The 24,813-nt window shown below is 47.7% G+C and overlaps 1 long non-coding RNA gene across 1 annotated transcript in view; it reads left to right on the top strand.

Annotated features, from left to right (window-relative positions):
- Window positions 1-3,013: 3,013 nt before the first annotated feature.
- Window positions 3,014-24,813, top strand: part of LOC139761369 (uncharacterized) — a 283,732-nt gene continuing 261,932 nt past the window's right edge. The window contains exon 1 of the long non-coding RNA XR_011715505.1: window positions 3,014-3,049. This is a non-coding gene — a long non-coding RNA (uncharacterized lncRNA). The remainder of the gene's footprint in view (window positions 3,050-24,813) is intronic.

The raw sequence follows: 24,813 nt of genomic DNA, 5'->3' as shown, positions 1-24,813 counted from the left end.
CCACACCACTTACGCTAATCTTTCGTCGTAGCTTCATTCACTACCGCCCCTCGTGCACTCAAGCCCCTCGTCTTGCACCACCGGTTCCCCACCTATCTCTCCCTTGTTATCACCACTTCTCTCTCTCTCTCTCTCTCTCTCTCTCTCTCTCTCTCTCTCTCTCTCTCTCTCTCTCTCTCTCTCTCTCTCTCTCTCTCTCTCTCTCTCCTGTTATCACCATTCCTTTATATCCTGTAACTATCACTTCTGTCCATCCTGTTATCACCACTTCTTTTCTCCTGTCATCACTACTTCTGTCTATCCTGTTATCGCCACTGCTCTCTCTCTCTCTCTCTCTCTCTCTCTCTCTCTCTCTCTCTCTCTCTCTCTCTCTCTCTCTCTCTCTCTCTCTCTCTCTCTCTCATATTGCATTACCGCTCACTACTCACTGTTGCACTGCCACTCACTCTTCTTCCACCACTAATCATTAATCTTGCATCGCTAACCACTAGTCTGCTTGCACCACTAATCACTCACCTTCTGTACCACTAAATAGTAATGTTCCTACACCACCAGGCACTAATCAGTTAGCATCACTGATCACCAATCTTCTTTCACCACTAGTCACTAATCTCCTTGCACCGTTGATCCACAATCTTCTTTCACCACTAATCGCAAATCTTCTTGCACAGCTAATCAGTCTTCTTGCACCGCTTATCAATAATCTTCTTGCATCGCTGATCCCTAATTTTCCTGCGTCCCTAATCTTCTTACATCATTAATCATTAATCTTCTTGAACCACTCATCACTAATCTTCTTGCACCGCCAATCAATAATCTTCTCGCATGACTAATCCATGACCTTCTTTTGACAATAATCACTAATCTTCTTGCACCACTAATCACCAGTTTTCTTGCCCTGTCATCACTCACATCCCACCTTACCACTGCAATTCAGTCTTCTCTGTTTGTCGACCTTAAACATTATTATACCACCATTTACTACCACCACTCACCACCACTCACCACCACCACCACCTATCACCACTCACCACCACCACCACTAATCACCACCACCACCACCTTTCACCACTCACCACCAGCCACCACTAATCACCACCACCACCACCACCACCGCCGCTCTTTGTTCGGGCTCCACCACCCACCACCACTCGTACACCTCCACTTACCAGCGCCAGTCATCTCGTATCACTGAGCCATTACCCTCCCCCAGGCTCCTTCATCACTAATGGCTGCCACTAACCACCACTCACCTGTCGTCACCTGCCACCAAGCTACTCACCCCGGCTCACCTGCCATCTCTGACCACTATGCAACACTACGACATTCATCACCACTTGTTACCTGAACTCCCCATCAACATGAGGTTTTATCAGCGATTCTTTATGGCCTGTCTGCCACTCCCCTGGGGTCAGTTTCTACTGTCCGCCACTTCCCTTAGGTCTGTTTCTGTCCGCCACTCCCCAGGGTTCTGTCTCGTTCGCCACTCCCATGGAGTCTGTTTCTGTCCGCCACTCCCCATCAGGTCTTCCGTCCGCCACTCCCCAGGGTTCTGTCTCGTCCGCCACTCCCCAGGGTTCTGTCTCGTCCGTCACTCCCATGGAGTCTGTTTCTGTCCGCCAATCCTCTGGGAAGTGTTCTGTCCATCACTTCCTTGAGATCTGTTCTGATCGCCACTTCCCTGATGTTTGTTCTGTCCAACGCTCCCCTGGAGTCTGTTCTGTCAGCCACTTCCCTAGGGTCATTACTGTCTACCGATTCCCAGGGGCCTCTACTGTCTACCACTTCCCTGGTGCCTCTACTCTCCACCACTCCTCCCCTGGGGTCTCTCTTATCCACCACTCCCATGGGGCCTTTACTGTCCACCACACGCCTAGATCCTCTACTGTCCAACACACCCCTGGAGCCTCTGCTGTCGACCATTACCCTGGGGACTTTACTGTCCACCACTCCCCAGGGGGTTCTATTGTCCAACTCATCCGTGGAGACTCCACTGTCTGCCTCTTCCCTCGGGACTTTACTGTCTACCACACCCCATGGGCTTCTCTCTGCCTCTCCCCTGGGACGTCTACTGTCCACCACTGCCCCGGGGCCGCTACTGTCCAGCACTCTCCTGGGTTCTCCATTTACCACCATGATTTGTTGGTCACCATTTTTTTCTTTCTTTCCTGTATTTCGTATTTGATTTAATTATTCTCTTTATTTGAGCTACCCTTTTTTACCATCCGCATCTCCACCACATGAATCACTGCACCTCCACTCATCCCCTCCACCACAGGAATCACCACACCTCCACTCTTCCCACTCCGCCACATGAATCACTACACCTCCACTCATCCCACTCCACCACGTGAATCACTACAGTTCCACGCATCCTTCTCGACCACATGAACTATTATGGCTAAACTCAACCTCTTCCACCACACGTAAATCACTACAGCTCCACTCAGAACTGCCCCTCTCGCTACCCCTTTATTCTCCACCGTTTAACTTAGTAATACTGGATTTACCACCGCTCCAGTTTCCACCACCTCATTTGCCACTGACCCACTTACCACTCATCACTCCCTCAGTACTCAACACCACCCAACCCATCGCCCATGAACACACTCATCACCGGTGTCTTAATACCAACCCGTTCACTGATGTCCCGCCGACCTCTGCCTTGCTCACCAGCCAACGCACCCTCCCACTCCTCAAAGTTAGTGATCACCACTCTGTTCACCACTCACTCACCACTCTTCCTCCGTGGTTACCCCGTCAGGAACTCCATCCTCCACACCGCATCGTCGCCTGCCCCATCTCTCATCATCTCTCCGTTCAAACCATTTCCCTGCTACTTGATGCAGAGCATCCTTGAAGGTGCAGGAGAGCCCCATACAAGGGGTTTTAGGGTTTCTAGAGTTGAAATAGAAAAAAAGTCAAGGTTAGACAAATGTTTTATTGGTATTTGTTATCACAAAATGATTTAGTTGACCTCAGATTGGTATAATTTAACCCCTGTCTTTCTTTTTCAGGTCCCAGCCCCCGAGCAGCCGTTGTTATACAGGTAGGAAACTTTTTGCCGGCTCACTCTTCCCTATAAAATTCCTATGACAGTATGGTCCGCCCTCACTACATTTTTTTTTCGTTTTTTTCTCTAATCGTTTTCCTACCGGCAATTGAGCCGGAGGGAGAGGTGGGTGGGGAGGTGCCCTCTGCTTCACTATCCTGTTCCTACCACCATTATAGGGCTTGAAAACCGCTCACCTCTCCGTGGTCCATCAGGTGTCCTATCACCATGTTTTCCTCATATTGCAATAACTCTAAGCACCAGCCGTCTGACCTCATCACCCAGCACATCACCACCGCAAGTCTACCTACATTAACTCACTCCAAACCCAACTCACACAGCCACCTCTCCCTTGTACCATCACCCCTTGCGGTTCACTCACCACTGTGCCTCAGGCTATCGTACCATATTTATGTGCTTTAAGTCTCCTGTTATCACTGCCGTATCAGATTTATCATCATATAATGTCATCATATCATTTATCAACGTTTTCAATTTATTCGGTACATCATCAGGGGGGGGGGGCATTACTGTAGCTGTGATGTAACATCATGGAACACTCCCTACCATTACTGTACCTATACTGTAATACCACCGGTCCCTCCCTATCATTATTGTACCTTGACTGTATCATTACTATATCCTCAGTATCCCTGTACAGGTAATGGTGTGTGTCATGATGACATCATAGCCTCCAGCAATGTCGGTGGTGACATCGTTAGAATGATGTCGCAGACATTACGACACACGTCATTACGTGCCATTACGACCTTATAGATCACTTTCTGAATTATGCTATGGGCGTGATACCCACCTGGCGTGGGTTTGTTGGCGTGATAACCCACCTGGCGTGGGTTTGTGGGCGTGATGCCCACCTTGCGTGGGTTTGTGGGCGTGATAATCCACCTGGCGTGGGTTTATGGGCGTGATAGCCACCTGGCGTGGGTTTGTGGGCGTGATGCCCGACCTGGCGTGGGTTTGTGGGCGCGATACCCACCTGGCGTGGGTTTGTCGGCTTGATACACACCTGACGTGGGTTTGTGGGCGCGATACCCACCTGACGTGGGTTAGTGGACGTGATACCCACCTGGCGTGGGTTTGTAGGCGTGATGCCTACCTGGCGTGGGCACTGTGGGCGTGTGCTACTTGACGAGGGTTCAGCGGGCGTGGGGTTCAGTAACCAGTGCTGGAGATGAACGAAGTAGCAACACTTCTACTCATGTAGTTTGTTTTGTCCTCCACTTTTGCTCACGTACTTTGAATTTCGACTACTTATACTTTGATACAGTTTTGGAGAGATGCGATTTTACTTCGTTACTACCACCCCCCCCCCCCCACACACACACACACACACACATACACACACACCAAGGAAGTAACGTATTTGTCACGTACCCAGCAACAAGTAACTAGTCATCCGAGAGTAACGAAGCTCACTTATATCAACCACATCCGAAACTGTACTTGGATAAAAGTATAAGTAGCCCCAAATCTGAGGCTCGATCGCAAAATCCAATCCTGAAACAAACTGATAAAGTAGATTAAGGAAGTATACTGCTCCTCCGTTGCTTACTACCACAGGTGGTGTGTGTGTGTGTGTGTGTGTGTGTGTGTGTGTGGGACGAGAGGGCTGGGGTGTGGAGGAGCACTCATCAAAGGGGCTAGGAGAGGCCTGGGGAGGGAGGTCCCTTGGCTGGTCCTTCAGGACCTCAGGAGACGTCCCATGACTGTTGTTTCTGCTCGTCCTTGTTGCACTTCCCAGAATTAAGACAACTGCTTCCTGTGCCCCTTAACCTCTTGATCACGACGGTACGACCCTTGAGTACGACTGCAAGACCCTTTGGTAAGATGACGTGTCCTTTGACGAGACCCTTAAGGGTCAGGTCAAAGGCCAAACTATCATACCCAAGGGTCTTACTGTGTTCAAGGGCCCCTCACTGTCATAAGCCTGCACAGCAGCAGTAGTAGGAGCAACAACACCAACAGTAGCACCAACACCAGCACCGACAGCAGCACCAACAGCAGCACGGCAGCAGCACCAACAGCAGCACGACAGCAGCACCAACAGCAGCACGACAGCAGCACCAACAGTAGCACCAACAGTAGCACCAACAGTAGCACCGACAGCAGCACCAACAGTAACACCAACAGTAGCACCGACAGCAGCACCGACAGCAGCACCAACAGTAACACCAACAGTAGACCAACACCAGCACCAACAGTAACAACTGTAGCACCAACAACAGCATCACCAACAGCGGGGGCAGCACCACCACCACCGCCACCAACAACAATATTTAACACACTACTTAAACATTTGGACGCCCGGGGCGAGTGTGGGGCCGGAGGAGGAGGAGAGGAGGAGGAAGACGAGGAGGAGGAGGAGGAGGAGGAGGAGGAGGCGGCGGCGGCGGCGCAGGAAAGAGCAAGCGTTTGAGGTGGACTCATGAAGGGTCTGTTTGATCAGCCAGTGGAGGGCCAGGCACAAGTGAGGAGGCACACTGAGTATGTATAATTAAAAAGCGAGATAATGAAGTAACGGGGAGGTCTCAGGTGGCATGAACACTCGGGACTACTTGGAAGGGAAGAGGGGATGGAATGAGGCAGCTAAATCTATGTTAATGATATGAAGAAATGTGCGTAATAAAGACGAGATGAAAAGATTGAAAAGACAGAGAAGGAGTGAGGTGAAAGAGGAAGTAGGGGGGGGTGGGGGGAGAGACGGAGCACCGTGATGATCAGACGAGTGCACAGCCACCAAACACATGCGTGGCCGTCATTTGGAAATGCTTGATGAGGGGAATTCATTATATGCAAGTGGCTTCAGCGGCTGACCCGCGTTGAGGAAAGACATATTATTTCAGAGCTTTTTAAATATTCCATCTCAGGGCGTCGAAATGTTCAGAAAATGTGCAGTTTAAAAAGGACAACTCCATAATTAGAATGAAAAAAATTCTCTATCTCTCCCTCTGTCTGTCTGGCTGTCTGTCCGTCTCTATCTTTCTCTCTCCTCTGTATATATATACATGAATGCATCAATGTATATCGTGACAGGAGATGCACCGTTGTGCTTATGGTCCTATGGTGTAAACAGCTGACGGACTGGGAGACCCCGACCTCTACTGTTGGAGGTGGGTGGGCAGGGCTAACCTCCCAGTGAGCTCCCAGCTTTAATTGGAGATATTTTTTTCCTTTAATAGCTTCTCTCAGAACTCTCCTTTTTTTTTCTCTCTCTCTCTCTCTCTCTCTCTCTCTCTCTCTCTCTCTCTCTCTCTCTCTCTCTCTCTCTCTCTCTCTCTCTCTCTCTCTCTCTCTCTCTCTCTCACTCCCTTCGCCTTAGAAAAGCTTAGGCAGTACTTGCTGTCATGTTTAGGGTTGGAAGGACGTGGAGTATTAGAGAGTAGGGAGGCCCACCCTGGCCGGGTGTTGTAGAGTTGGCTGTGGCGCAAAGATCTTTCCATACATTAAGCCGGGAGAATACGAGGGGATAAAGTGAATCTACCCTGGAATTCAGTAATGATCCCTCGTTATAATCTCCATCTCCTGTCGATTGCTCCTCACCTGCCCCCCCCCCCCCCCCCCCACACACACGTACTCAATCCCTCCCTCCCTTGTTCCCCTGCTCTCCCTCTCTACCTCCCTCCCTCCAACATCCCTTGTTGTAACACACAATATAATCTCTCACGTCTGACTTCTTGTCAGCCTTTCCGTCTGTACCGTCTCTTGCCTCCCAATCTTCCGTCTCTTCCCTGTCTCGATTTGCCACTTGTCACCCTTCGTCTAGGTCCTGTCTTCTCCTTGGTCTCATTCTTCACTTCTCCCTTTACCCCAACAGTCGCCACCTGTCTCCTCACTACACCCGTCTCCACATTTCCCTCACCACGCCAGGCCCCACCTGTCCTCCACACGGTACCAGTCTCCACCTGTCCTCTGACAACTCCTCACTCCCCGACCGTTCACGTCCTGAGTCTTCACCTGTCCCTCACCTCCTGTGTGACCCCCCTAGCATGTCCTCGCATGAACTCAGTCCTAATCCATTCCCTACCCTTGTCATAAGCCCCGTCCTAATTTGATTCTTCTTTTCCTGTCCCCCGCGCTACCCCGTCCATAACTGTCTCTATAATAATTCGGCTTCCTTCATTACAGTCTGTTTCTCCATCACTACAGTCTTGTCATGTACTTCTTCACCACCCCAGCCTCAACCTCTCCCATTTCTGCTCCAGTCTCGAACTGTTTCCTCATCACCCTAGTCTTGAACTGCCTCCTTACCGCTACAGTTTCGACCTGCCTCCTAACCACCCCAGTTTCGACCTGTCTCCTCCACCCCAGTGTCGACCTGTCTCCTCACCACCCCAGTCTCGAACTGTCTCCTTACTGACCCATTTTCCTCCACCCCAGTCTCGACCTGTCCCCTTACCGCCCCAGTCTCGACCTGTCTCCTCAACACCTCAGTCTCGACCTGTCCCCTTACCGCCCCAGTCGACCTGTCTCCTCACCACCACATTCTCAGTCTGTCAACTCACAAGCCTAGTCACGCCATCGTCTTCACCTACTCCCCGCCAACCAAATTACTTTCGATTTGTTCCCCACCCCTCGCCCGACAGTTCCCTCCACCATTCCATTTGCGACCGGTCCCTTCCACTACTCCCTCCACCAGTCAGACTTCACACTAACCTTCAACTCGGCGTCCCAACCTGTCGTTCTCAGCCCCTTCCTAACCTCTCCCCTCACCACGCAGCTTACCCTACACACCTCCCTACACGTATGACCGGCACCTTCACCTCTTGACACTATTGTCCATACATGTGGATACTGATCCATCCTATACTGTGTTTGTGCTGTGCTGTACACATGGGACCCTCAGCCCACTTGTATGACTTGCTTCGTAGTCGTCTATATTTGTGTAACTCTGTACACTCAAGTTTGTCTAGTGTCTGTAATGTTTTGCCTACGTCATTAGGCTTTAAGGTGGTAAGTAAATCTATTAAGCAAAGACTTACTACCTGACGTGTCCCCCATTATCCTCCTCACCTCCTAGCGCCCTAAGCTGATACTCTGTTCCTTGTAGACCTCACTAGTGGCATGTCTGTCCACAATTATCATCCGCTGTTACTTTCTTTACCTGTCCCTTCCATCCCAGTTTTGACCTGTCCCCCACTGTGACCACTCTTCACCTGTCCTCATCATGACCGTTGTCCCCACTGTCCACATCCGTCCACATTACGACCACTCTTAATCTATCCTCACTATGATCATTCTTGACCTGTCGTCAACATTACTCGTGACCTTTTCCCACTATGACCACTCTTGACCTGTCTTCACCATCCTACTTCTAATCTGTCCTCACCATGATCACTCTTGACTTGTCTCCACCGTCTTCACTCCTGACCTGTCCTCAGGTCCACTCTCCACACCCAACATTTAACCTTTCCCCATCTTCCAAGTACTAACATTCTCGCTAACGCCCCTCCCACCCGCTTCCTCTCTCTATTCCCTATCAAACATTTGGCCAGTGTTCTTTTATGTATAACTTCTTTTGCGAATGAAAGGACTTAAGGGAGTGGAACAGAAACACGAGTAATAATAGTGTTTTACTGGATAAGAACAGAGGTGAAGAGCTGACTACAAGTGATGTAGGATCATGATTAGGTGATGTCGGGTCAGGTAACGCGAGATGAAGTTGGCAGGATTCCCAGTGCGCTGGTGTAGGTGCAAAAGGGGAGGCAGGCGTTCCCTTTGGTTTGCGTGGGTGCCGGGTCTCGTGGAGCTTCTACTGAAGAAAAAAGGCGTTGCCGAGGTCCTGAGTCACTGCTAGGTTCTAGTTTGTTCTTTTTGCTGCTGCAGAGAGTGTCCGTGTGTCCCGAAGTTTAAGTTGCATCTTGAGATAGGCGGTGGTGATGCTCCACGTGAGTCCTGCAGAGAAGGCAGGAGCCAGAGTACTTGGGAAGAGACACCACGGAATCCCTGCAGGATGATGATAAACCAGGCGTCACAGGGTGAATGTTCACATCAGAATCACTTTGTATTCTGTGAATTATGCACAGTCTATTTGATGATTTGATATTCTCTAAATCCCCCTTCTTCCCTGACAGGTATAGGGCACTTTCATATGTTGATTGTGTAGGCATGGCCGCCACATCCATTACGGTGGGCCCCTGAAGGATTATTTAGGATTGTACATTGGTAGAAAACCAGATGCGTTGGACCTCCTCCACTGAAGGTTAGAACTGTCTACCTGCTTGTATGAACTGTGTTGGATGAGACCACATGAGGTTGTAGTCAATTGCGACGGCGACCCAGGTATCTACTACGTGCGAGACTGATTCCTTACTCCAACATGCGCTGATGCAGTTTACCGGCAGTTATGGGAGCGGCTGTAGGACAGGTCAGGTCGAAAGTGGTGGTAACAGAGTGCAGCAGGTTAGATTAAAAAGTTCGTTAGACAAAGCTGCTTGGACCTGTCAAAGAGACATGAGAGTATAGAGGAGGGTGTGGGGTATCACTGGCCGGGGAGAGGGTTAGGATTATGACAGCAGGAGCGAGTATGGGTTGGCTGTTAGGTTTACAGTTAGCAGCGTGTGAACACGTTCAAGTGTTTCTCTCTCAGTCACTGGATGTCAACAGTTTGGCATGTGGTCATATATGATAGTAACCTCTTTTGTAATTGTAAAAGGTTAAAGAGGGGTACAGAAACGCGAGTTACAACACTGTGCTTTACTGGGAAGGACATAAGTGATGAGCTGATGCAAGTGATGCAGGATTATGGTAAGAAGGTGAGGTAAGGTGAGATGAGGTTGGCAGGGTGCCCGTGACACTGGTGTAGGTGCAGGAAGTGAGGAAGGCGTGAGTTGTGTGGATGCTTGTGCAGAAGGGAGGAGGCATTGCCAAGGTCTCGAGATAGTGGACTCTTGCCTGTTTGTGCTACAAGAGGACGTGATCGTCAGTCCTGTTATTTAAACTACTTCACGAGACAGGTGGTGACCACCCCACTTGAGTCCTGCCGAAAAGGAAAGGAGTCAAATTATTTGGGATAAGTCTCCACAGAATCCCTCCAGGAGAACGATAAGCCTGGAGTCGCATGGTGGATGTTTCTGGGCAGTGGGTGCATCTCGGCGTCTAAGAGTCAGTGTGCTCTCTGACTGCCCAACTGCTCTGCTGCCCTTTACGTAAGGGAAGACGCCGTTAATGTTAATTGTATGGTCATGGCTGTAAAGGCTATTTGAGCGGTCTCCTAGAGAATAGTAAAGGATTGTTCTCTGGTAGAAAACCAGATGCGCCGGACCTCTATCGTGAAGGTCGAAACTCTCGTCTCCCTGCTGGCCTTTGACCTGATTGGTAATCTTAGGTCACTTGATATCACACAAGGTCCTTGTCACTTGCATCAGCAGCCCAGTTAACCGCATGGGAGTGTAATTTCATAATCAAACGCTGGAGAATTGTAGCGTTGCGACTGGTGACATAAACGACCCCTCACAACCCACTGGTTCTCTCCCAGTTTCCCCTCATCCCTTCCACCACAATCTTCTACTTTGCATCTTACCTGAGGAAAAGACAGCGAGGCTAGAGAAGAGAGGAGCCAAGGAGGTGGAGGGAAGGAAGAAAAGTAAGAAAAGAAAGAAAGGAGAAAGGTGGAGGCATCGAGGACGGCCTCTGGTTAAGAAGAGCAAGATGAACACCTCGGGTCCTTCCCTGGGGGAAGTGGTGAGCAGGATGAACACTGCGGCCGTTCCCTACGGGGAGTGGTGAGTAAGATGAACACCTCGGGCCATACCCCGGGGGGCGTGGTGAGCAAGATAAACACTGCTTCGTCCCCCAAGGGCAGTAGTAAGTAAGATGAACACTCGCCTCATTCTTCAAGGGGCGCGATGAACAAGATGACCACCTCAGCTTCTCCTCCGGCGGGGGAGGGAGTGGTGAGCAGGACAAACACACAAGACCCATCTTTCGGAAGGCGTAGTGACGCTAAGCGCTACTCTCATCCACTGACCGCTCCTCATCCTCCCCTCTCGTCTTCCACGGGGCTCCTGCCTCCCTTGCTGACCACTTCTCCCCCCCACGGAACCCATTCCTCCCCTGCTGACCACACCTCACCCCACGGAGCCTGTGCCTCCCCTGCTGACCGCTCAGCACCCCTTCTCTCTACCATGTTCCCTCTGCTTATCCCCACCCCATTACTACTCCTCACTCTTCAACTAGGTCTCTCTCTCTCTCTCTCTCTCTCTCTCTCTCTCTCTCTCTCTCTCTCTCTCTCTCTCTCTCTCTCTCTCTCAGAGAGAGAGAGAGAGAGAGAGAGAGAGCACATACGTACTTACGATTACTTACGATCAGATTTTGCCAGAAGGCAGGGCTAGCGCGCAGCAATCACCGCAAGGAGATCTTAGTTGCGTGTTGGCGTGCGTTGTGTGTGAGGAGACTGCATGTATGTCTGCGGAGTGACAGCCAGCAGCCCATGCGTGGGTGAGGCAGAGAGAACAGACAGCCATTTGGGTAGCTAGCTTTCAGTCTCGCACATAACACTAAACAGCAATCAAATGACTCGTTCTTCGCACCCCTAGATTTTCCTGTGGTGAACGTTACGCGCTAGTCCTGCCTTTCGGCAAAATCTTGTCCTAAGTACTCGTATGTATTCTCTCTCTCCCTCCCTCTCCTTCTCCCTCCCTCTCCGCTCCTCGCCTCCCCCCCCTCCCCCCGCCACTTCGTGTACCACCTACCTGACCCCTTTTATTCCTGGCATCGCTAATTACATTAAAAAATAATTACATCTAGTAAGGTTTTCTTTTATGATGAAAAAACCTGCTTTAGCGGTGTTGATCTTGCAAATGAATTTTCAAGAACAGGAACTCCAGAGGTTAGCTCATTGTTAGGTCTAGTGGACCCACCTGTGTCAGCCAGCCAGGTGTGTGGGTCTGACTAGGTTGTGCGGGCGTGCCAGATCCGTGGGCGGGCCAGGTGTGGGGGACGAGGGAAGTGCGTGGGATGATAAGGTGTGGATTTGGACCAGGTTTGGAGATGGGTGAGGATGGACGAGGTGTGGTGAGAGACCAGATGTCGGGAGGGCCCTAGTGTGGGAACGGGCCAGATATGACGGTCTAGGTGTAGGGACGGGTCAGAGGTGGGGCAGACCAGCTGTCGAGACAGGTCAGGTGTGGGAAAAGCTAGTGTGGGGATATGGCAGGTGTGGGGACGCACGAAAAATGGAGACAGGTCAGGCTTTGGGAACGACCGAAGTGGGAGGACGGACCAGGTGTATGGAGAGGCCAGATGTGGAGACGGGCAAGGTGTGGGGCTAAGCCAGGTGTAGGGGCGGACAAGGCGTGGAGATCAGTCCAGGGTTGGAGATGGGTGGAGTTTAGGGACGGGAGAGGTGTGGAGATGGAGGAGGTGTGGTGACGGGCAAAGTTTGGGGACGGTGCAGGTATGAATATGGACGGGTTGTGGTGACGGGCGAAGGGCCAGCAACTGAATTGTGTAAGAGAACTAAGGAGATCTATACTAAGGTTCAAAAACGAGGGGAAAAAAGAAATGTTGTGGACAAGACAGAAGACAATCACTCTTAGAAATTTGGAGAAATGTTTTGAGGCGGATGATATACGGATGTGCAAAGAACTGAATTATAAGTTCAAAAGCGCTTTTCACGGTGGAAGACGCTGTAGCCCCATCACAAGTAAGGTTGAATGGAGGGAGGCATTGGGAAGCAGTGAAATATCTAGAGAAGACGTTAACGGAAAATAAAGGGTTTTGACCCATATATAGCTCATGACCTGATCAAACGTGTCCATGTTCACTGATGATATAAGTCGGTGCACTTGATAGACAGCATGAACTGTGTTTCAAGATGTCGTTGTTGAAAGGTAAAGTGCCAAAGAAGTGGAAGATGGCGAATGTCAGATTAGCTATAAGAAAAGAGACCGGTAAGAGGCGCTGAACCACAGTCCTGACGAGTGTGTTTTGTAAGGTACTGGAAAAGGTAATCAGAAAGCAAATGAATGACTTCCTGCGGATGAGAAACTGCTTAAGTGTGAGAAAACACTGTTTCAGAGAAAGGTCATTGTGTAATCAACATAGTAGACTTTTACGACACAAAAGAGAAGGCTGAGTGCATTGTCTGGATCTGGACTGTCAGGAAACATACACCACTATACCACATGGGAGGTTGATTAAGAAGCTCCATTTCCAAGCAGGACTAAGGTGTAGGCTCCTTCGAAAGATGAAATACAATCTAAGTAGAAGGGAGCGAAAAATAAATGTCAGAGTAGCTTCTCAAAATGAGTTCAGGTCGTCATTGGAGTGCCACAGGGCTTGTTTCAGGGACCGCTGCTCTTCTTGATTTATGTTAAGACTTGCCAGAAAGACTGTACTCCAGCATGTTTGAGGATTCATGAGAGGAATAAAAAAACGTGGAGGACCTAGATAAACTCCAAAGTTGGTGTGATCCATGATTAATGAAATTTAGCCCGAATAATGTGAAGTAATAAGAATGAGACACAGTGAAGGGAGTCCTATATATAAATATTATCTTGCAGGTGATAAGCTGTAGAAATCTGTATGTGAGAGACCTGAGTCCCAACTGAATTAAACAGTTCAGAAGACAAACTTTCTGCTGGCAAATTTCAGAACTGCATTCCAGATCATGGATAAATAAATGTTCAGAAAACTCTGTATGCCTTACATTAGGTCAGAACTAGAGTATGCTTCATAACTTTAATCATCCGCTTTAAGAGTCACTAGGAACTACTAAAGGACAAGAAAGATATCACGGGAATTCAGAGAAATGAGTTACAGTGAAAGGATGAAGGCATTGAAATGGTCAATCGTGGAAGAGACCTGATTACAACCTTTAAGGTTTCAAGCCAGCTTGATGACGCCGAGGATGGTGGGCTGGTTCCCTCAGATATGAGGTAACCTTAAGCTTCAAGAGATAGTGGAAGATGGATCATTCATACAATACACTATTGGAAAGAATAACTGTAGGAAAGAAATGCATAATGGTGTTGATGTTTATATTTCAAAGGATTTTAACCTAAAACACGTGTAAAATAACAATAATGGAATAATCATGATGAGGCAGCAAACCGTGCACTTTCCAGAGATGATAAAGTACTGATACTGGGGGATTTCAATTATAAAGGGAAAGACTTAAGGGATTTTCGGATTCTCGTGGTGAAAGAGAGTCATGGAGACACAAGTCTGTAAGAGTGTATGCAGGAAAATGTCCTACGCCAACATGAGAATGAACAAACCAGGATAGGAGGGACTGATACGACATCAAAACTACGTCGATCTTATCTTCACACAGACTAACATGGATATCATATGCGATACACCGACTTGTAAAAGTGATCTCGTAACACCTGATGATTATGTGGTAAATGAGAATGATTAGAAAAAAGCAGAGACGAAACAAGGTTTAAAGAGGAGATGTTATCATGGAAGCTACACAAAGCTCAACAACATCTATTGTAACATAAGTTGGAAAACAGGGTTCAGGATCCAGGGAGGCGGGTTTTGTGGGTGAAAGTTTCAATGAAATATACTACGAAGGAGCGGGAACATGGGTACTTCTAGCCTCAAGTATGGAGGGAAGATTAAGAAAGATGGAGGAATGGTTCATTGAAAAATGTCCAGAAGTAAAAAGGGGTTTCCAGATGTGTTGTGACGAAGATATAGGCGACACTACAGCCAGACAGCATCTGTAGGGTACACAAGGAACGAGTGTAAGAGGATAAGAAGGAGCGGTCAAATAAAAGAGGAAGAATAATGTGGATACGACAGGAGAAAATCCAAAACTTTACGATAAATTCATCAGAAGTAAATTATCACTTGAAGAGCAGCTAATATGGTTTATGGAATTAAGATGGATAAGTTATAGAAAATGATGCAAGGGATGTATATGGGGCTGAACGAAGACGAGCATAAACAATTGAACAAACAAACGTGTGTGTGCGTGTGTTGTCACCCCGTATCCCCGTCGCTGTCCCAGATAGTCCCCTACCCCCCCGCCACCCCGCGACACCAACAGCGTAGCTCGGCGTCATCCCTTCATCTAGCCACGCCCATCCGCGACCCTGCCACCTCCTGGGTATCGATCCTGTCCACGTCCTCCCTCCCCTTCCTCCCCTCCAACTACCCCATCTCCCTCTCCTTTCCCCTCCTACAAGGACGACCTTTCCCCTGTCTTCTCCCCTTCCCTCCCACTCCCTCGGAACTCCCCATCCGACGATCTCCTCCCCCCCCCCCCCCGGAGAGGGGTGGGTGGGGAATCCTACGGGATAGGCAGGACCCACACATGAGAGGGATAGATCAAGTGAGAGCCACAGAGAAAGGTAAATAGGAGATGGATAAGATGATGAAGTGCGAAAAAGGCGTATTGCTGATGATTCTCGGCGAAGGAAGGATTAAGCAGAGCAACTTGATGAAGATGATGCGTAAAGATAATGAACGATGATGGTGGACGAGAACATGATAACGAAGGTGACAGTCGCAAGCCTTTACGGAATCCGGATGAAAGCAGTTAATGGAAGTGGGTGAGGAGAGAATTATGGTAATGGAGGCTTTCCCTTACTGTAAGTCCACCGAAGAGAAGATGAATGTGTTCACTTGTCTCAAGTTGAGTGTGTGATCTTGTGTGTTTGTATACCTCTAGCTAACTATTTAAGGTCCGTACACTCCTGGAACAAACCTCACGCGTTTAATACATAAGATGTAATACCAGCAACGCATGAAAGTATATATGAATAGACATGTAATGAATGTATATCATTGTATATGTAGACCGTAGGTGTATTGAAATAATAACCTCGGTCCTTGCGTTTAGATGGTAACCTGTTTTTGATGATTAACGCTTCAATGATTCTCCTGTTACCGTTTGTAATCAGTGGTGTCAGTAGTTTATGTTGATGATACTGTTAACAGAAGCAGTTCGTGAGTGTCTGGCGACATTTGATACAAAATATTGCTCGCAGAATATCTTCCAAAAGTCGCTCCATACTCACAAATATTCTGTAAGATGATGCAACATCAAAACCTTTTTTTATGATTTTGTTAATGTAGAATTTTTATAGGTGAAATACCTTTTTGTGCTTTAGTTATAAGAGCTGTTATGTTCGAGGTGTGTGTGTGTGTGTGTGTGTGTGTGTGTGTGTGTGTATGTGTGTTTGTGTGTGTGTGTGTGTGTGTGTAATTTCGTATAAAGAAAGTCTTGAGTCCAGGTCATCTTGGTTGATTATCAGGTCGTGTGGTGTTGAGTCAGTGACTTAGCTTCTTCATGTCAATGCTCGTCTAATGTGTCGTCGGCTCTCCTACCGCCATCGTCGATGTCCTCTCCTCCTTCCTCGTCGTCAACGTCCGTCCACCGTCGTCACCCATTTGTACGTTTTCGTCGTCTGTCTGTCGTCGTCCGCTGACGGTAAATCATAATGTCTGCCAAACTGTCAAGCGGACCCTCACAGCATCACTGGAGTACTGTAACCCGAAACTGAACATGAAGGTTCCTTCAGCTGGTCTTGAGTGAGTCTGGTCCTGCGTCTCCTGCACCAGTTTTTTAAAACTTGAGTCAGGTGCTGTAACGTCTATAACGGCCATCCGTTTTCTTTACAGTTTTTAAGGATATTACAATTCTTACGATTTTCAGTTTTTTAGGTGTTTTTTTTTTCCACGCCTTACCGTCACAGATTCCAAAATGAATCAACTTTAAACGTGTCATGTTATATAGGATTAATTTCGTGAAATGTTATTCATGGGGCCCCTTTTTCATTCCCTCCGTTTTCTCCCATTTTCCCTCGTAAAAGTTTGAACACCACAGCACAGTCAAGAGAGCACGTGGACGCCCACCGCTTACGAACGCACTATGGTAACAGGCTGTAATCGCTTATGTATTTCACATGTCCTCGAAGGACGATGCTCATCGTGCTCAGAATGAACAAAGTCGTGGGTGATGTTCTGCTGAAATACGACTCGAGAGACAATACTGACCATGTCCAGAAAGACCAGAGTCGTGGATGGTGTAGTAGTGAAGCCCGACTTAACTTTACTACTAAGTAAACCAGTTTTCATAACACTGGTGGGCTCGATTATTACACGTTTGTTGTTTAGATTTTTTTTTTCATTTCTTCACAATCTCCTTGTGGGTCGGAAGGATGAGAATGAGGGCCGAGGACGCCTCAGGGGAAGTCGAGACGACTTTGGACCTCCGACGTTTTATAAAAAAGAAAGTCAAGATGTGAAATCAACTGCAAAACTGCATATCTTTTGTCTGCAGCGTCACCACACACACTCCTTGATGTAAAGGGCCAAAATTTTGGGTGAGCCTCCAGAACGCTGTTGGTGGAAGGGGAAAAAAATCCCGCTTCCTATTGATCACTGTTGATGCCTCGTCCTTGAATACTATCATGGTAACACTATTGTAGTATCACAATACCTGTAATGATCATATGGTTTACCATTCCCTCAAAGACCTTCAACGTCGGCCATTTTCCTCTCCCTTGGGAATTTAGCTCGCAGAACTCACAGGAGGTTCTGATAGCGAGGTAGATTTCTTAGGTCGCTCTTCTCTTCAGATCAGTCGGAGCCACTGTAGTCTTCACGCCACCCATCATCACCACCTAAGTCATCCTCATTACCCACCGGGATTTCTCTTTCATCTGGGGCCTGAGCATCCTATTGATGCTGGGCCACCGTGACGCCCTCCTCAGCCACGGCAGGAACGGGCCATCACTCCCCGGCCCCTGCGGAGGGCGAGCGGGGACGTCTGTATGCGACCGACTTGGACACATTGTGGCCCACGTTCCGCCCATCCCCCACATCCCACTAACCCTTAGCGGCCGTGTATTCGATGGCTTACTTTAAACAATGTTTCAACTTTCATTGTGTTAACTTTCTGCGTCCCGTTTTGGTCTCCGCCAGCCGAGTCTTCGGCAGTGTGCTCCCACTTCACGCAGGATGCGAACTCTTTTATGTTGGTTCGTGACATTTCGATGCGTTGTCGTGCAAAAAAATATTGAGTGTGATGGTGCAAGAAACTATGGGCAGTGTAAAGGAAGGGGTGGGCGTCTTGACCAATCGAGAGTTCGAGTAAGAATTATCTTCCCTTTGGTCTTCTACCACTCGCTGATTCGCTGAGGCGTAAACATTACTAACAAATGGCGCGAAATCTCACACCTCCCGCCTCGACCCACGCTCGTCTTAGCCTATCATGGCGCGAGTTAGCCGTGACGTCACATGTCCCTCACACCTATGGCGTGAAATCTCACACCTCCCGCACAGCATCTGCCGCACCAGCCAATCAGGTGGCCGCGCTGGGCCGACCCAACACAATCCCACACACCTTCGGCGCGAATTTTCACACCTGCGGACCAATCAGCCGTCACTTGCCTGATGCTTTCTGCACACACTCCATTACAATAGGACTAACATGCCTTCCGAGCCAATCGCAAGGCACCGGCTCCATAATGATAGTGTGGCCAAAACTCTTGTCCTCTGGTTAAGATGGAGAAGAGATAGACAGTGTACCCTCGCACTCAGCTGAGGTTTTCCGAGTGTTTTGTGGTAGAAGGAAGCGTAGTCACCAGACTTAAGTGACGCCACCGTAGACGGGCGTGACCGTAAGAGGAGGAATTGCGGTTAGCGTAGTAGTTAACGGTCAATAGTACGTTGCCACTGACGCAGACGCTTGTAGATAGTGCTCGGGCAAGTAAACCATAGGGTACCCCTTTAGTGGTCAGAGCCATGGGAGGTTTGCGATAGCGAGAGACGCCTGACACTGAGCGCTGGCGATATATTCCCATAACGTCTGTCCCAGATGCAGGAGAGATGCACCATAGTTCACCTAACGACCCGAGGAGTTCCCCTCTCATGAGCTGGTGATACTGACCCTCACATGGCCTGCTGACAGTCATCCCCCCATACTGACACCAAACCTAACCCCGCTAGTAAGTGCTCCCCCATAAAGTCCTATCACTTAATGCTCCACACCGCCTCCTCATTCCTGCCTTCTATCACCCCGCCTCTCCTCATTTCTCCGCCTCACTTAACACGTCTGTCGTCACATGGCCGCTTCACTCCTGTCCTTCCTCAGTCTATACCATGATACACACTCTGTATCGGTCTCTGCTGCTCCTGACTTTCCATCCTCCGTGCCAGTGAGGACTAGGGTGTCTCATCCACACACAAGTGTATCGTAGACTCTCGCTATCCTCGCCAGCCACCATAGCAGTGGAAGCCTCTCCTCTCTGACGTCTAACGTCTGACGTCTTATCTAAAGTAAGCTATATTTTCGCCCAAGTTTTACTAATATCTGTTCACTGTTGTCTATCTCCTTCAGCGCCATGTGCTTCCCCTTCTATAATTTCTTTCTTTTCTTTTTTTTCATTCTTGAACGTATCTTCTACTGCTTCTCCCCTTCTCCCCATCATCTTGCAGTCCTCTCCCCCTCTCATGAAAAAAATTAGTTTCGTGATGGCCGTTTTCCACACACACACACACACACACACACACACACACACACACACACACACACACACACGCGCGCGCGCGCACTCATATTTCTGCCAGCCCCTTTGTTTATCACTTTATGTATAGTCTCCTTATTTTACTTTTTGGTCGCGATTAATTTGAAAAACTTTATTCTTTTATCTTTATTAGTCATTATTGTTATTATTATTATCTTATTCTTAATATTATTATTATTATTATTATCATTATTATCATTATTATTATTATTATTCCCAGGGATAGTAGAGAAAGAATACTACCCACGTATTCCTTGCCTGCAATAAAAGGCAACAAGAATGGCCTGGAACCGGGGCTGGAAATTTTCTCTGCCTGTATTGTTACTTTCCAAAAGAAGGAACAGGCAATGCAGCCTGGAATCCTGGCGCCGTCTCGCTGAGACGAGAAACGGTGAAGAGGCGTGAAAGAAGAAACTACCGTATTATTATTATTATTATTATTATTATATTTATTATCATTATTATTATTATTATTATTATTATTATTATTATTATTATTATTATTATTATTAATATTATCATTATTATTATTTTACTATAGTTATTATTATCATTATTATTATTATTGTTGTTATTGTTATTATTATTATTATTATTATTATTATTATTATTATTATATTTATTATCATTATTATTATTATTATTATTATTATTATTATTATTATTAATATTATTATTTTACTATAGTTATTATTATCATTATTATTATTATTGTTGTTATTGTTATTATCATTATTATTATTATTATTATTATTATTATTATTATTATTATCATCATTACTATTATTATTATTATTATAATTGATAACTAGATTTGCACAACATGGCAACAACATACCTTGTGCTGGGCACCAGCTGTGGTCATCATCAGCCTCAGAGAATGTCCAGAACAGTTTGGGTGAGACCATTATGTGCAGGAACTCGACATGTCCACATTGTAGGGCGCATTACCCTCGTGGACGTGGTCAGTCCACACATCTCACTAATGGATTATATAAATATTTCATCGTTATAAGAGGCGGCAACCTTCACATACCTGTCTTGCAGCTGGACACATAATTACAGAGAAAAAATATGTATGGATTATGTGACGTGCGTTACATAATGAGGTTCCTGGTATGTGGCGTTGTGGAGGGTGGAGAGCCGTGATGAGTGAGCAATGTCTCATGTGCTGGGTCAGGTCTGCTTGCCTCACGACACCTACCAGCTCCATTCAACCTGCAGGAGAGATATCCTTCCCCACTGAGGCGAGGAAGGACACTCTGTCATCTACTGAAGGACATGTCAGGACGTAACCCATCAAAAGTTCGAGCTGTTGGAGTTCGATGCCGCCTCCTTCGTGGTTTTTTCCAGTCAATTACCCGCCATGGCTGTTCAGAGATCATTACTGTCGCATTCTTACTGCATATAAGTAGGTTCGAAGAATGGGTAAGTTCGAAGAAAAGTTATTTCTGTAGTTCGCATCGGTGTTTGTGAGATGAGTGGCATCACATGCACAGCCACCTGCTCGCACCTTCCCTTCGCTAGTGGCTCACTAACGCTGGTCTCTGGTGCCCACCTCAGCCTGGATGCTGACCCTTATATGCCTCTAGTCTCAACCCCAGTCTGACCTCTAGTGCCCTCTTCAGCCTGGTCTCTTCCCTATTGCCCTACCCAGCAGGCCTCTACTGTCCTACTGTCTCTAGTGCCCTACATAGATTAGTGAGTATATGCTCATCACCTGCATCTTGGCACCAGAACCTCACGTGGATGCACGCTACATAGACTGCTATAATCCCCAGAGGCCATAGATTACTTTCATTCCTGTCTATTCATATACTTTTTTTTCTTTTTCCTATGACCTGTAAAGTACTGCCGTGAACTTTTTCTTCTTGCCAGTCTGTGCGCGTCGTGAGGGTCACGCTTCGTGTTACCCCAGTGCTGGGACATATGTGCGCACCACACATATTAATCCACTTCGTGTGTCGATTCCAGGTTGAAGCCACGTTTATTGTATGCATTTTGTACAAGTGGCCCTTTCCGGGTTCTCTTGACCATCCACCGCGGAGAGCGAAAACGCTACCAACCTTTTGATACATTTTGAATTATTCGGGAATTATTATTTTTTCTTTTTCTTTTTTACGTATTTTTGATATATTTTCCCGCGGCGGCGGTGGCGGTGAGCGGGACATGAAACGGCTTCATTACCGCTTGTGTCCACGCTGATGGAACTGGACGCTGAATAAAACATGGCCAGCCAGCGAGTTTTGCCTTGAATAAAGCATGACGCTGACACTACCTATTGATGTCCCCTGTCGGCTCCTGGTCCCCTCACACTGCGCTGTGTCGCCACACTGGTTCCTGTAACTTGTAATGCACATTCCTCCAACTCCATCACTCTTCTCCATCACTCCAACACTCTGATCCATCACTCCATCACTCTACTCCGTGACTGTGACTCTCTCACACTTCGTTCTCCTGCCACACTAGACAACATTACCACCTCCACTTTTGTTCGCCTCACATTAATGATACAGTCGATCTGATACAGCCGCTGTATCGCCACCCTGTAAATTTATCAACCTAGGTTAACTCCACATACTATACTTTGGCCTAATAACTCTCCACTACATTCATCACCCTAAGCTAACTCTGCTTCATCAATCTTCGTCAAGTTTATCCTCCGAAAACTTAATCTACTACATCATCCAAAGTAACCTTACTTGATTCTATCCTCCTGGGTAACCTTACTTTACTCCATCATCCTGCGTAACCTTACATGATTCCATCATCCTGAGTAGCCTTACTTTACCCCATCATCCTGAGTAACCTTACTTTACTCATCATCCTGAGTAACCTTACTTGATTCCATCATCCTGAATAACCTTGCTTTACTCCATCATCCTGAGTAACATTACTTGATTCCATCATCCAGAATAACCTTACTTTACCCCATCATCCTGAGTAACCTTACTTGATTCCATCATCCTGAATAACCTTACTTTACCCCATCATCCTGAGTAACCTTACTTGATTCCATCAACCTGAGTAACCTTACTTTACTCCCTCATCTATTTCGTCACCTAGAATTCATTCTGTTTTCTCACCCTTACTCTGACCTTGTTCCTCAACACTAACACTTCTTCAGTACTCCCTCACGCCTTTCCTTACTGCACCTTATCCGACACCCTCCATCACCTCTTCCATTGCTCCTGAACTCTCTCGCTGGGTCACCCAACTACCACACTCTCATTAACTCCGTAACTCCACACCAGTTTTGTAAATCGACGCAAACTTTATCGTATCAGTCAGCCACATAACTCTTACTCCACTCCATCCACACTGATTGTTTGTTTGTCAACCATCTACTCTAACTCTGCTTGACTATCCATAACAACTCTACCTGGCCATCTACACCAATCTACCTGACCATCTACACCATTGTACCTGACCATCCAAACTAACTTCACCTGTCGATCCACACTATCTGACCCACATGATCCTTAAGTCCATCCACACCAATTCTGTGTCAATCATCCACACTAATCTATCCAACCATTCGCACTAATTCTACCTGACCTTCCACATTAGTGGAAGTCGAAGCGGTTGTGAGTCATACGGTGGGAGAGGGGGCGAAGATTCTGGGAGCGCTGAGGAATGTATAGAAAGAGAGAACGTTATCTGGGAGGGCAAATGCAGGAATGTTTGAAGGAATAATGATTCCAACAATATTATATGGATGCGAGGCATAGGCTATAAGATAAGATTGTGAAGAGGAGAGTGGATGTGCTGAAAATGAAATGTTTGATGACAAAATTTGGCGTGAGGTGGTTTGATCCAGTAGTTAAGAAAAGGGTAAGATGGACATGTCGTAATATAGTGTAGTTGAGAGAGAGAGCTGAAGAGGGTGTGCTGAATTAGTTTGGACGTATGAGGAAAATGAGTGAGGAAAGATTGACAAAGAGGATATTTGTTTCAGAAGTGGAGGTAACAAGAAGAACGGGAAAGTCAATTGGATGAAATGAAAAAGATTTTGAGCGATCGGAGCCTAAACATGCAGGAGGGTGAAAGGCGTGCACGGAATAGAGAGTGAATTCGAAGCATGTGGTATACTAGGTTCCTACATGCTGTCATTGGACTGAAACAGGGTGTGTAAACCATTCGGAGTAAAACAAACAAAGGTCTGTGGGGCCTGGTTGTGGATAGGGAGCTGTAGTTTCGGTGCATTACACATGACAGCTAGAGAATGAATTTGAGTGGACGTGGCCTTTCTTAGTCTGTTCTTGGCGCTACCTTGTTAACGCAGAAAGTGGCGATGAAGATTTGAATATATATATATATATATATATATATATATATATATATATATATAGAGAGAGAGAGAGAGAGAGAGAGAGAGAGAGAGAGAGAGAGAGAGAGAGAGAGAGAGAACGACTGATATAGTGTGTTGCGTAAGATTATGCCATAATAAGAGCATCGTGCTGTCGATCCAGTACAAAATCCCTTCATTAGACGCAGTTCATTAGCGGCCTCCTTGGTATCCCCGGGGACCCCCGGCCAGCCTGAACCACCCGGGGACCCCGACCAGCCTGAACCTTCCGGGGACCCCAACCTGCCTGAACTTCCCGGGGACCACGTCCAGTCTGAACCTCCCAGGGACCCCGACCAGCCTGCACCTTCCGGGATCCCGACCAGCCTGCACCTTCCGGGATCCCGACCAGCCTGCACCTTCCGGGATTCCGACCAGCCTGAACCTCCCGAGAACCCCGGCCAGCCTGAACCTCCCTCTAGTTCAGATTTATAACCCGCCCCCCACCCCCGTGGGGTGATGATGTCTCCCATGTGGCTCCGTCCCCATCCTCCGGTCTGGGAGGGTGATTCCCCGCCCTCCCTCGCCAGTGGTGCCTCCCTCCTCCCTAGGTTGCTGATGCTCCTTCCTTCCTTTCCTGCTGATTCCCACCTACTCCCTAAGCTGCTGATGCCCCCTTACTCCCTGGACAAGTCATGCCCCCTCCTTCCTAGGCTGCTGATGTCCCTTTCCTCCCCGGGTTTGTAATTTCCCCTCCTCCCTGGCTGGTGATGCCCCTCTCCCCTTGAACTGGTGATACCTTACCCCTCCCTGACCAGCTTGGCAGCAGGCATCCGATACCCTCGTAACGAGCGGCGGATGATACACAGTAAATGACCCGACACAGAGTTCACTTCTTCAGTGGCTCTAGCACCAGGTCGCTGGCCTCCTGCAGGGAGCTCCATCCTGCCGCCGGGGCCAGCGAGAAC

Source organism: Panulirus ornatus, chromosome 3, assembly GCF_036320965.1.
Source record: "Panulirus ornatus isolate Po-2019 chromosome 3, ASM3632096v1, whole genome shotgun sequence".
NCBI lineage: Eukaryota > Metazoa > Arthropoda > Malacostraca > Decapoda > Palinuridae > Panulirus > Panulirus ornatus.
Note: the sequence above shows the minus strand (reverse complement) of the source record. Positions and strands in the feature narration are given on the sequence as shown.